This window comes from Castanea sativa, chromosome 1 (genome assembly GCF_040712315.1).
Source record: "Castanea sativa cultivar Marrone di Chiusa Pesio chromosome 1, ASM4071231v1".
NCBI classification, from domain to species: domain Eukaryota; kingdom Viridiplantae; phylum Streptophyta; class Magnoliopsida; order Fagales; family Fagaceae; genus Castanea; species Castanea sativa.
This window is the reverse complement of record NC_134013.1, coordinates 87,244,244-87,258,767: the sequence shown is the minus strand read 5'-3', so window position 1 is coordinate 87,258,767 and position 14,524 is coordinate 87,244,244. Positions and strand designations below refer to the sequence as shown.

The 14,524-nt window shown below is 33.2% G+C and overlaps 1 long non-coding RNA gene and 1 other non-coding gene across 2 annotated transcripts; one reads left to right on the top strand and one right to left on the bottom strand.

The window, feature by feature from the left end:
• Nucleotides 1-889: 889 nt before the first annotated feature.
• LOC142640288 (uncharacterized) lies at nt 890-2,627 on the bottom strand. The gene is made up of 2 exons (XR_012845178.1): nt 2,075-2,627; nt 890-1,115 (listed from the first exon to the last, which is right to left on the bottom strand). It is a non-coding gene; the product is annotated as an uncharacterized LOC142640288 (long non-coding RNA).
• Nucleotides 2,628-10,895: 8,268 nt separating this feature from the next.
• On the top strand, nt 10,896-10,980 carry TRNAM-CAU (transfer RNA methionine (anticodon CAU)). The gene is given in 2 exon segments: nt 10,896-10,933; nt 10,945-10,980. It is a non-coding gene; the product is annotated as a tRNA-Met (tRNA).
• Nucleotides 10,981-14,524: the final 3,544 nt, after the last annotated feature.

Sequence of the window (14,524 nt, the reverse complement as noted above, 5' to 3'; positions counted from 1 at the left end):
ATTCTAAATCCAAAATAAGTTAGGTTAGTTAACATATAAAAACTAGCTAACTACAAATTTACAATATGTAATCCAAAAGAGAATTCTCAATCTAAGGTAAACTAGCTAATTAAACAATGAAGATCCTGTTTCATAATTTTTCAAATTTTACTTAATTTAGTTAACAAAATAGAAAAATAAAAACCTTAAAAGTTTTGTCAAAATCATATCCACAACACAACAATATGGAATCAAGCTATCAAGGTACAAGTAAATGATAAACTACTAAGTACTAACTACCAAAACAAATTACTAGAAAGCTTAAAGACAACAATGGCTCGTGACAACATCATTGAGAGGGCTGAGAGGTGTAGGTTTTTGACAGAGGAGTGAGGAGGCGTAAGACTAAGGTGCTGGGTTTTTTACTAGGTTTTTTTTTTAAAAAAAAAAAAAAAAAAAAAAACGTTAAACTTAAGTTAAGAAAGCTTAAAGGCAATGATGGCTCACCATTAACAGGGTTGAGAGGTGCTGGGTTTTTGATAGAGGACTGAGGAGGTGCGGGACAAAGGTGCGTGCTGGAGCTTTAAGTTTCTAAATAGTTTAAGTTTTGTTTTTAAAAACGTTAAACTTATACCATAGGTTTTTTTGAGATTTCATGTTGACATATGGGTAAATTTGGGACTTCAATTCATTATTGGGCTTTTAAAACCTGTTGGGCTTGTAGGTTTAGGTTTACCCAAATGAATCCCACTTTAAAAAAAAAAAAAATCATGTCAAATGATAGGGTCGATAGGATCGGTAGGATCCCATACGATCCTACGATCCTAACATTTTTGCGATCCTGCTACGATTTTAAACTTTTGATGAGGTAGGATCGTAAAATCGTGCGATTTTACAATCCGGATCGCGATTTTGACAACCATGTTTTCAACAAAGAAAGCAATCTTCAAATCAAATACATACAATAATTCCTGCTGAGTTACAAATACTTGCTCAACTTTTGGGAAGTTTCTCTATCTTCACCTAGATCTCGTTTATACTTTCCCACCAAGGCTTTACCACCATAAGCACCCTAGTTGTTGGTTTATGACAATATGAGCCTGATTTCTTCACTTCCTCACCACAAAATCCAAGCCCTGTAACACAAAACAGGAAATCAAAGTACATGTCAACTGCTATGAATTTATAGTCATTGAAGCCATAACAACATGATTGTGACAATAAACAACCTTTTTCACCACTGTAACACATGATTCTCATAGAAAATGGGGCAGGGAAAAAAAAGTTTTGCATCCTTTAAGATCTACTTTTTAAGAAGGTTTTGTAGATTTAGACAATTTTTGATGGCTTGACTCCCCAACAATTATACCAAGAGGTTTACAATATTTTAACTAAATACTAGAAGAGTGTTGAACTCAACTGTAAAAAGGCTGATAATGCAACAAGACGGATTCGATCAATCCCAAGAGAATTCTTTAATAATCAATTCTTGTAAACACAAAACCAAAATGCCAGCATAGATTTGAAGAGTAACTCCTTTAGGCATCTTTTATTTATTTTTATAAGTTTTTTTATTTGACAAGCGATACATACTTATTTTAAAATTTAAAATTTGAAACTTCAAAATTAAATAAACTTTTATATACAATTTAATCAACATATTATCATCATTATTATAATAATATAAATATATAACTTGGAAAAGAAGATTTTATGATTGTTTCCATCAACTTATTCAATCACAGGCATTCGGGTCATACCCATAAATCCCAAATTTCAAATCAAAGCAAAATCATCAGTCTTTACACTCAACAAGAAAACACAGTTATCAAACTAATCAAAACTGAAAGAAAATGAGACCCAAGGATAAAAAGAGAGACACTGAGATGAGAGAGACTCATACACCTACTACAGTTACCATATATCTAAAGCAGGGAAAGGAAAAAATTTCAATCGTATAATCTTTAGTGCTATAAATGAAAGAAAAGGATGCTCTTTGACAAAGAAAACAAGATAAGAAAGAACAAAACCCATATATCAGATATCAAAATTTGAACTAAGATTTTTTTTAGGGTGGGGTTTAGAAAGCTGATACCAAATCTTCGGGGCGATTCCGGTCATAAGAACTGTCAGTCGCGGAGATGTGCGTGCAAGGAGAAGTCAGCCATGGCTGGGCTTTGTTGAGAGTGAGAAAGAAACTGAGATGAGATGAGAGGAGAGCTTCGGCTTCACGATCGGCGACGACGGAGGAGAAGCGTTGGTAATCGTCGGGAGGGACGAACGGCGGCTTGGTGGAGGTGAGCACGGCGAGGTTCTGCTTCATCGGCGGCGGCGGAGGGAGGATCTGTGTGTGGGAGGCTTAACCATCGCTGGGTTTGATGGGAGGCAGAGAGAAACGGAGAGGAGAGGGATAGAGAGTTAGAGAAGAAAACCTAACGTTTTTTTCTTTTTACTCAGTTAAGTCTCCGTTATTGATTTTAAATGATGTGGCAGATTTTAGGTCATGGATTTATTTTAAATCAATCTTAGCCCTTAACTGGACACTCTCCATTTCTAATGAAATGGAGAGGATCTGGATCCTTACAAGAGCTGCTGCAAAAACGCAAAGCAAATTTGCAAAAGGAGAGTTCATTAATTGCGGGTTTCAATATTTTTGTCTTTGAGGGCGTTTGGATAAACTTATTCCTGCGTCTGCGTTTAAGTTTTTTTTTTTTTTTTTTTTTTTTTTGCTCCAGCCGCAAGTGTTGACTAATTCTTCTGTGAACAGTGCATTCGTGCACTGTTCACGGACCCACAAATTTCACTTTTCAACAATTTTTTCATTAAAAATGGGTCCCGCGGTACTATTCACACATTTTAAAATTATTTTGCTACAGTGTTTTCAGTTTTCAGTTTTCAGTTTTCAGCAATAAGTTCTATCCAAACGGACCCAAACGCATAACTGGAAGATAATGATGTATTTATTGTCCGCATTGAATTTATGTGATAATGATAATAATTAAGCAAATAAATCTTACAGATAAATATGTGAAAGGTAGAATTTGGTGATTTTGCTTTTTATACGACCAGGGCCACCTAATTGCTTGGAGAGAGAGAGAGAGAGAGAGAGAGAGAGAGAGGTTGAACATTTCATTGGATTAGGTCTTGTAGCTTTTGTAAAGTAAGGGGGCAATTCGCGTTCGCGTGTCGAGTTTGTGTCGTATTAACTTATACGTATCCGACTATACGAGTCAACACTAACCCGATATATTTATTAAACAGGTCAAGATTCCTCAACCCTAACACAACCCATTTATTAAACGGGTCAGTCGTGTCAACCTGTTTATCTGATTTTATCAAAATAAAGAAAAACATTTATGGAAAAACAAGGAAATAAATATTTTAAATATAAAATTCAGAACTAATGAGTAATTATATCACAAATAATCATTCAAAACTAAAGAATATCTCAATATCATAAATAATCAATCACAATACGTCAAAGAAATTAAACTACAACAACTAATAAGTTTATGTACCTATAGTTTGAATGGTATATTAGTAAAATTTCATTTAATTAAACGGATCAAACGGGTCAAACGGGTTTCATAGGTTGAACCTTAACCTAACTCGTTTATCAAACGGGTTCGTCGTGTCAACCCGAATATGACACGAACTCATTAAGTCTCAACTCATAACCTGCTAATTTCGTGTCATGTCGTGTTGAGTTCGTGAGTCGCGTCTAATTTTACCACCCCTATTGTAAAGGTGGGTCTTATTGCTTGTTTTACTTGAGGTAGTTAATATTATGCAGAAGCAGCTTCACTATCGTAAGAAAAGCATCCCATTATCCCAATAGATCTGAATGGTATGCGTTTTAATGGAAAATCAATGTAACAATAAAGTCTTGGAAGTGCTTTCATTTTAGAATGTCTCAATATAGTCTTCACACCTGCTATTAATTAAACTACTCATTTATGAGCATGGCTTACGTATAGGATTGCAGTCAAACATGAATCATATTTAATACAAAATTTTCAGATCCACAGTACTAGAATCTTGCCAGTTACAGGAGTAATCTGACTAGTTTCTTCTTGACTTGATCTCTTGGTGCTAAAATTAAATACATTTGACTAATTCCTCGGTCTTGTTCCTGTTTCCTCTGTTTTCCTAATAATTTTTTTGATTATTGGTTATTTATTTCTTTTTATATATCTTTATCTTGTATGAGGAAAAAAAGAATTTAAAAAAAAAGAATCAATGCTTTAATTTTAGACTTTTCGTAATTGCAAACCCTAAGACTTCATTTGAGAGTTCATAAGGGAATGAAATGGAATAAAAATGAATAATCATAAACAAATGAAAAAGAATGGAATAGAATGAAACGTATTTATGGAAAATGCATGAAAAAGAGAAAAGAAAAATGAATGGAATGAAATAAAGTAATCATGTTTGGATGTTTTAAAATAAAGGAGTAGAAATGAAAAGAATATAAGTACGTAATATTGTTTGGGAGTAACATAGAGAAAAAGGAATGCAATTATTTTATGACAATATTATTATTAGACCCCTATTTTAAAATAAATTACTGAATATATGACGGTATTTTGGGAGTTTTACTAAAAATTTATTAAATCTAATTCTATTTCCTCCAATTCCTCCCGATTTTGGGAGGAATGAAAATTTAAGGTTTTAAGGGAATAGAGGGAAATGAGTGTTCTTTCTTATCTATTATATTCCCTTCACAGTCCCACTTAAACTCTCAAATAAGAGAATGAACTCTACATTCTCTCCATTAAAACACCCAAGCAAGGAAGTGAAAAAATATTATAAAATTATTATTTTCATTCCATTTCATTCTCTCCTCTCAAATGAGGGTTAGGAAACAAAATCTTCATTTCAGTTAGCTTATTGCTACTGACATGGCTACTTACATAGCTAATTTTTTTCTCTAAATTTTCATTCAGTGGAGTCTACAAGTTTAAAATTTATTCATTGAATCCAATAAACTGCTAAATAAATTCCTAACCCAATGTAATAAAAAAATATTTGCTTGGGCATTATTATAGTGAATTAAACTGCAAAATTTAAAAAAAAAAAAAAAATCAGTTGTAGTCTTGTAGAAGATTTTAAACTTGAATGAAAAATGAGCGTCGTTGAAAAATGATATGAATGTATTGGTAAACGATTATTTTTTTCATTTTCTTTTGTTTATATTGAATGGATATTAGATTTATTTTTCATATAGTAATTTAGTTTTGAATTTTAATATTGCTAAACAATTCCGATTCACACTTTGCCCCCCAAAGATAAAATTCTGCTTCGGTCTTTTTGATACTATTGACCAGATTTCACAATTTTACAAAGCCCCAATGCAAAGTTTATTCAAATGCTAATTGGAATGGTTGTTATGTTACATAAATGCTTTGTAATGGCATATTGCACATTTTTAGGTGGAAAAATCTTTGGTCATAGTTTGCTATACTATGCTAAAAAACATTCTCCTCTCTCCTTGTGTGTGTGTGTTAAAAATATTTAGTATTCTAAAAAAAAAAAAAATTTGCTATGCTAAGAGCATTCTCATCAAAGGTCTTAAAAATTTTAGCATTTAGTATCTAAAAAACCAATTTTATAACATATAATACATCATTTTACAATATACCTTACAACAAAACTTCTATTTTTTTTTTAACACTTCATTTAAATATTCTTTTTTATTATTTTTATTCATTTTTTATTCTTCCTCTCTCCATGTCTCTCTCTCATTTGTCTCTCTCTCTTTCTCAACCCAACTATTCTCAGCACCGTCAGTCACCACAATACCAACAGTCACCATAAAACCCACCACCCAACCACCCACCAAAAACCCACCACCCATACCACAACCACCACAAACCTACCACCCATGCCACAACTAACATAAAAAGAAAAAAAAAACCACAGCAGAAAAAAAGAAACCTCCACATCCACCCACCACATCCACATCCACATCCACCCATACCAAAACCACCACATCCACCCACCATTGCCACCATCAGCCACCAGCCAGATCCACTTGCAACCACAAACAGAGAAAAAAAAAAAAAACCTCCACATCCACCCAAACCACAACCTCCACATCCACCCACCATTGCCGCCACTAGCCACTAGCTAGATCCACCCGCAACCACAAACAACAGCAGAAAAAAAAAAAAGAAAAAGAAAAAAGAAATCAAGACCATTAAAAACACCGCATTGTGACCTAGGAACCAAAACCACGACCATTGGACTGTCGGACCCACGACCCATGACCATCGAACCAATACCCACAACCCAAAATCAAAAACACAACCATTGGACCCACGACCCATGACCTATGACCATTGGACCACAACCCACGATGGACCACAATTGCCAAACCACAACCATTGGCGGACCACAATCGCCGAACCACCAAGAACAAACAAAGGCATGGGAGAGAGAAGAGAGAAGAGAAAAGTGAGAGGAAGAAAATTGGTGAGAAATTTTTAATTTTAATTTTATTTTTATTTTTTACAATCTAGCTACAGTGAGCTGTTATTAATAACAACTTGCTGTAGCTGAATGTTAAAATATTTAGCATTTAGCATCTTTATTATAGGTATGTTTTTATGATTTGAAGTGTTAAAAATGCTAAAAAATAGCATTTAACATTTTTAACACATTTGATGAGAATGCTCTAATGATTGGTTTAATATTTTTAAAAATAAGAAAAAAAAATTAAAAGGCTCAATTTCTTTTAGATATTAGAATTTTTCCAAAACGTATTTTCAAAGCAAAATAAATCCACGAGAATAAGTCATATAAGTCGAAGACTAATAAACAACAAAACATACACATAAGAAATCCAACATGAAATAAGAGAATATCTGAGATACAATTTAGTTTCACCTAATTATATTACGTGTTATACATTTTTTTTCCCAAGTCTATCATTTTATTGTGAAAATATTAGTATAACATATATTTGTCTATAAAATTTTGTGTTTCGTGCTAGGATGAAGCACGTTGGGATTGATTTTTATTTTGTTAAGGAAGGGTCTTTTTATGGTGGCATTATGTATGCTATTGCTAAGTACCCCACGAAAGACCATTTAGCCCATATTTTCCCTAAGGGGCTTCCTTTTGCTGAATTTTAGAAGATCAAATTCAAGCTAAACCTTCTTTCAAATTGTGCTTAGGTTATTAAGCAAAAAAAAAAAAATCTGTTTGTCATTCTTTCCCTATTGATACTAAGGGCATGTTTGATACATTAAATGTGGATTACAACAAGAGTGGTAATCTTTATTACTAAGAATAAAATGTGCTGTAATAGAATAACTAAACATATTCATTAATTTGGTTGTGAATTGTAACATTAAAATAATATTTAAGATCTATTTTAAGAAATATCTCATTCATACAATTATATTTCTTAGAAAATAATATATTTAAATTTTAGAGAGATGAATTATTTTTTGATGATTTTTTTTTTATTTCCATAATTGTTAGGTGAATATGGAAAGTTTTTTTATTTAGAAATATATTAATGTTAGAAATTATTTCATCTACTAAGGAACAGCTAAGACATAAAGAATTAAAGTAGAGGTCAAATAGAAAAGACAATTAAGTCTTAGGCTCATTTCTCACCCACACAGCACGAGTCTTTGGCTGTGAAGATGAAAATGCACGTAATCTTGTATGTCTATTAAAGGACATAGAAAAATTAGAATTCTCCTGAAATTGAGTTAAAAAGCTCAAAGTTTTTAATAACTCTCCAAACAAAGGTGTAAGTCCTTGAGAGGAAACCTGCGATCGTATGAACACTTGCTTTTGAGGATACAACTTAAAGCAATGAGGACGAATGTGTCCAGAAACACCACAATGATGACAAATATGAGGTCTAACAAATGATTTAGAATTAGCTAAATCAGTTTTGGATTTCATACCTCTATCACCTTTCTCAGTTTGAGGCACAAAGATAGTCCTTGATCTAGAAGCCATGGAAGACGAGGGGGCGCTTGAGGAAACAGCATATCTTAAGCCAGTCTTATCAGAACTAGGCTTTTGAGCACTCAATACCTCATCAAGCTTTGCACTAGACATTCTTTTTATTTGAGTTCTAGCTTGACTAAGCTCAACTTCGAGATCCTTGACCTTTTCTTCTAATGAGGTGTTCTCTACAACAAAAATCTCAACTAACCTTGTAGTCTCATCTAGTTTGACTAACAGATCAGCTTTTTCAGTTTTTACCTCATTAAGCTCTTTGCTACAACAATGAGAAGTCTTTTCAAAATTTATAAATTCAGTGCATAGCTTATCATAGGCTTCTTGAAGAGTCATCTTCTTGGGTATTTCATCATCAAAAGAATTCTCACTGTCACTAGCACTTTCCACAATCACCTTATCGATTGTGGCAACAAAAGCCATAAAGTGACCATGTTCATCCATATACTCATCGGAAGAGTCATCCTCAGTATCACTCCAGGTAACAACCAACTCTTTATCTTTTGAATTCTTGGTCTTTTCCTTCATAAGATAGTTTGGGCACTCTATCTTCATATGACCAAAACCTTTACACTTATGGCACTGGATAAGGGGTTTCTCATTCTTACCCTTCCAAGAGGATTTAGATTTCCTATGAGGTTTGTCCTTATCTTTTTTCCTAAATTGAAGAAGTTTGATAATCTCATCAGCTATGAAGATTAAGTTCCCATCCTCCTCCTCATCTTCATCTTCATTTTCATACCAATGCCACCACCGCCAACAACCATTACTTTAACAAGGGAACTGTGCGCGTGCACACACATTCAAAGAAGTAATAGACCATTTCTATTACTCTTTATCTTCTCCTTTCCTAAACCTCTTTATGAGTGTTACTTTCTATAAACTTCTATCAAGAAACTTGATATCGGTGAATCATTCTCATCAGTATTCTAGAAACTTATTATGTGACCCAAATTTCTACTCATACGTCCACACTGAAAATCAAAACACTTAATTTTTTGCTTATCATCTTCTCTAACATGGGTGGCCACTATAATTTGTTTAGAAATGATTAAGTCCTGTGATTTTACACATTTTTAAAATTAAACCCACTGCCAGGCGGTTGCGGCAATTTTAATCCTAGAGATCAACACTTCCAATTCCATAACAAAGAGATATAAAGGTGTCATTGAATCTTCATTCTAGAGAAATTTCCATCAAACCTAGGAGATAAAATTTTATACCTAATGACAGATCTACTAGCCCACCAAGGCATTTGTCAACTGAGCTGAATGCAATTCATTTGTTCTTGTTTTGTTAAGGAGTATCAATGCAGTTTATTTGTTAATTGTGAATTACAAGTCTCATTGATTGATAACTAACAAAAATGAAGACAAAGGACAGAGCTCGAAAAAAAAAAAAGCAAGGAATATTCTAGTTATTCCCCATGAAATCTAGGGACATTGCATAGTTGCATTCATCCATCCCAACAAGCCACACCATAAAAGGTTGCAACTATATATTTATCAGCCATCCAAACTTTGTTCTGCCATAAGTTTTTTGGGCATACAAGCACCTTACATACGATCTTTGTACAAAGCAAGTAAATTTGGGTGACAGACATTTATAGCATTTCTTGATGGACTCTGATAATCAGGCAATGGTGATAACTCTGTCAATATATCAATCAGATCTTCTATGCTTTTCATGCTTTCTTTACCTTCACTGATTGCAAGCCACTTGGTTACTTCAGCATTGCTAAAAGCCCTCTTCTGTTGAAAATATTTCGAACACTGGATTCAAAGGCAAGAAGGATTGTTGTATCATCATTTGCATGAGACATATATTTTGCTGCTGGTGTTGCCCTTGCCTATCTCCCCATACTTTGTTGTTTGGCCATTTGATCCTCAGTTGCTAGAACTCATTCTAGCGAAAAAAAAAAAAAAAAAATTTGCTATAACTCACTGAAGCAGCGATTAGAATGATCAAGGCGCGTAAAATATTTCGATTTTAACTCCTGGTGTTGACATAAGGAGATGTTCTAGTTTATTAGCAGAACCTATAGAACGCTTTCAATCTTAATTCATCTCTTAAACCTCAAGATAGAGGAAACTTAAAGAGGAACAACTAAAAGGAAAAGCATTACAAAAATAGAAAAGTAAAAGAAAAAGGTTTAATCTACAATAAAGAATTACTGTATTCACCAATAGATTAAAATGCAATTTTGGAGCCCTGGCCTGAAGAAACTTTTCTTAATATTCATCCTTTGATACTCTCTTAGATATCCAATAATTTGAAAAACCAAGACAAAGAATCCTCCCCCTTAATTTTTTGTTTAAAAAAAAAAAAAATTCTAGAGACAACACACTTGTTAGATATTACAAAAGAACTAATGATGGGCTTCAAGTGTCACCTTCTTTAGTGTAAGATCCAAATAAGGATGTAGACTCCAAAAATTATAAAGACTGCACACTTGTTAGATATTACGAAAAGATCTAATGATTTGGGTTCAAGTGTCACCTTCTTGAGTGTAAGATACAGATAAAGGATGTGGACTCCATGTGCATGTTCCCAAGCCCCTGGATAAGGTCAATGCAGCAAAGAATGAAAGAAACAATATTAGAAATTTTGTCAGGGATAGGATAATTTTCTTAAATCCAGATACTGATGTTCGAGAACTATCAATACCTGAAAACCATTAGCTACATAATGTGGAAAATGCTCAACTCGAGGCCATGGTTTCAGCCAGCATCCAAGAAATCCATGAGTTCTCAAAGCTAAAAATGCTCAACTCGAAGCCTAAACTTTTGAAATTTTGCATAGCTACTTTGGGACTTTGGCGTTAGAGTTCCCTTTGGCAATTGGCATCCACGTCAAAGTTTGAATTTTATATTCAAATATGGTGCAAGATGAGCAAAATTGTCCTGATAAAGTTTACGATCAGAACCAACTTCGGGGTGGTGGCGCAGTTGGCTAGCGCGTAGGTCTCATAGCTTCTGAGTTATCCTGAGGTCGAGAGTTCGAGCCTCTCTCACCCCATCATTTTTTGTCTTTTACGTTTTCCATGTCTACATACAAAGCCAGACTATCCCATGCATAAGTCATTTTGAAACCCTGATAAAAAATTTTGAGAGTATACTATTTTGTCCAATGAGTTCCTCTTGCATGAACTACAACCACATACATGTTTCCTTTCCATAACTGAAATGAACTGATCAACTAGAGGCTAGAGCTCCATTTTGGCCAAAGTGCAGGCAATGGAGCCAAGGGCAAGTGCAAACCATGTTGTCACAGAGAGCTATAAAGAAGAGTAGATTTGCTATATTTCAATTCTCAATTCTTCTCTCTCTCTCTCTCTCTCTCTCTCTCTCTCTCTCTCTATCTATATATATATATATAAAATTCATTCTACAAAATATTATATCCTATTATGTTCATTATGGTGTATCATTTCAATATACAATATTCCACCTGTTCACACGTTCCACCAAACGAAAAAAGACAAGATATCACTTCATCACTTCATGCAAAAAGAAATCTCATAATATTTCATTATCTATATTATTAGAAAGAACAACATCCCACTCTCGCCGCGTCCAAGAACACACACACACACACACACACACACACACACATATATATATATATATATATATATAAAATGCATCCTACAAAATAGTACATCTCACTACATACATTATATTATCCAATGTGGTGTATCATTCTAATATACAATATTCCACTAGTTCACATATTTCATCAAACAAAAGAAGATATGACATCACACCATCATTTCATTAAAAAAGAAATCCATAACTTTCCTTTATCCACGCTATTAGACAAAATGACATCTCACTCTCATCACATAAAAGAAAGAAAAAAAAAATATATATATATATAATATTTATTCATTAAAAAAGAAAAATAAGTGTGTAACAACACTGAAATCAACCGTCTTAACTCATAATTTCGAAATTGAAAATGTAAATTAAACTCACCACTTTAGTGTAATAGTTTGTGTTATTTAACACTAGTGTTTAATATAAAGTATATCCAAAAAATTTTAAGCTCTTAAAAATAATTTACCGCGATTTAGGCATGACTAGGCGGATACCAATTGGTCTTGCTAATTATCTGAACCGTTATTTCATTATCAAATATTTTAACCAAAAAAATAATCGAAGATTTTTCCAACTTGAACATTGTCAACATATTTTGACGAAGAGGGCAATTTCCCACCTTCTAGCCACTACCCTTTTTTACAACCCTTTCATTGTTAACATAATAACATGTTTCTGTCACGATCAAGCCTTGGTCAAGGTCTTTGTCAAAAAACCCAAAAAAAAAAAAAAAGGTCTTGGTCAAGGTCTTTACAACCCTTTCAATGTTAACATAATAACACGTTTCAGGAACGATCAAGCCTTGGTCAAGGTCTTTATCAAAAAACCCAACAAAAAATAAAAAGTCTTGGTCAAGGTCTTTGAACATTAAAAGTCAGTCTGGACAACCCATTTCCACTTAGTAACCCTGCACACAATATTTTTCTCAATAAATGAGTTGTTAAGTGTCATGGTCATGTAGCCGAATTGACACCTCTTCATGTATAAAGTATTTGGAGGTCTAAGGGGAAAAGAGTTCGAGCTGCAGTGTGAGCAGCATATTATAATTATTTCTCAAAAAAAAAAAGAGTTGTTAAGTTTTTATTGATTTTAATTTAGACTCACTATTAACAACATTATTTTATATATAAATTTCTCAGCTCCATAATTGTGGATTTTTTGTGTGCCTTCTGACAGAATCCGACTTAACTAGTAGAGGAAAACGCATAACACCAATCCTATATATAGTTACATCCTCAGGCCATTCTTTTCCATAAATCACATTGCTGCATTCACACTCTTGAAGTTGTTATTGTCAAAATTTTATTCACACAATATTTTTTTTAATTTTTTTTACAACTATATTGACATGATTGTAGCAGTTGGTATATAATAAAAATTGTATCAATGTGAATGCAGATGAAAGCAATGTTTTCATAACTACAATAGACTAAGTCAATAGTAGCGAAAATTGTTGTGTCCCTAATATTTGCTCAATAGCATGTATGTTCACAAAAAGAGAAGAACAAATATATGTACTTACCAATAAATAAGATTTTTCTAAAGTTATACCAAATAGGGGCTTAGTTTTTATAGTAGTTAACCCTAAAATTATATCACAATCAGTTTTATAGTAGGTATAATGGACTTAGACTCTGAACCTAAACCTGTCTAACATACATAATAATAAGTTACGCTGTTTATTTTAATTTGCTGGATTGGCTTTATTTTGATTGCAAAATGAAAATTTATTATTTTTGTAGGAGGATGGGCAAGTGCACCGGATGGCCCATATGCATAGGGATATTGCTTTATTACTGAAAATAACAAGCAATCCTATTGTAAACACAGGTGGGGGCCTAGCCCCCCCCACTTGGGCTCAAAAAAAAAAATTAGTAGGTAAAATTTTCAAAAAAAAAAAAAAAAAAGACTTGGGCCCCGTTATTTTGTAGCTTAGGCCCCCCTCCAAAAATCATGAACCATCCTATCCCAGCCGGCCAGCCCAGGCAAGAGCCCATGTAAATCTAAAAAAAAATGTTAAAAAAAAAAAAAAAAAAAACCTAGCAGTCCAAAACCAAACTAAACAAGTGAAAAATGAAGGAAAAAAGAAAAGAAAAGAGAGAGGCGAGACAGAGACAAAGAGAGGCGAGACAGAGACAATGAGAGGCGAGACTTAGAGAGTACTTACTTTTTGGCTCTGTGATTCTGTGTTTGTGACTCTCTCTCTCTTATATATATAGATAAGAGAGATAGAGAGAGAGTAGAGTTTGTAGAGATTAGAGAATATTTTAGTGTAGTGTTTGACTGTTTGTTCTTTGTTGACTGGTAGTTGGGCAATAATAGGGACAAGTGACAAAAAAAAAAGAAGGTAAAGTTAGGAAAAGTTTTTTGTTGCTAGTGCAGAATATATTCATAGTGTCGGTAGTGAGATTGGGTGAGTGTCAGAAATATGGAGACAAGACAAAGAGATAAATAGAGGCAAAGACCAAAAACCAAAGATAAAAGACAGAAACAAATCATATAATATAGAAAATTGTCACACAAATTTAAGAAAATAACAGTGATTCACTTGTGCCTATTGTTAACTCATAATGCTAAATTAGATAGATTTATAAATTGAAAAGAAGTGAGAAATACTATAATTAAATGCATCATGCATATTACCTAGGTTCTAGTATTTGTCTTTAGTTAGTAACAACAACCATTTGTGAGATAATATATATGGTTCTTATTTTATTTGTAGATTATGAAAAATCAACTACAATGTTTGATTTTTTCAAAAGAAAATATTCAAATTCTTCAAAAGTCAACGTAGGATTGCCAACAACTAATGTTGCTATTCCAATTCCAGAAAATGTGGATGTTCCAATTCTAGAAAATATTTATTCCCCAATTCCGAAAAATGTCGATGTTCCAATCCCAAAAAAATTCATTCCCTAATTCCAGAAAATGTCGATATCCCAATTCTGGGAAATAACCATATC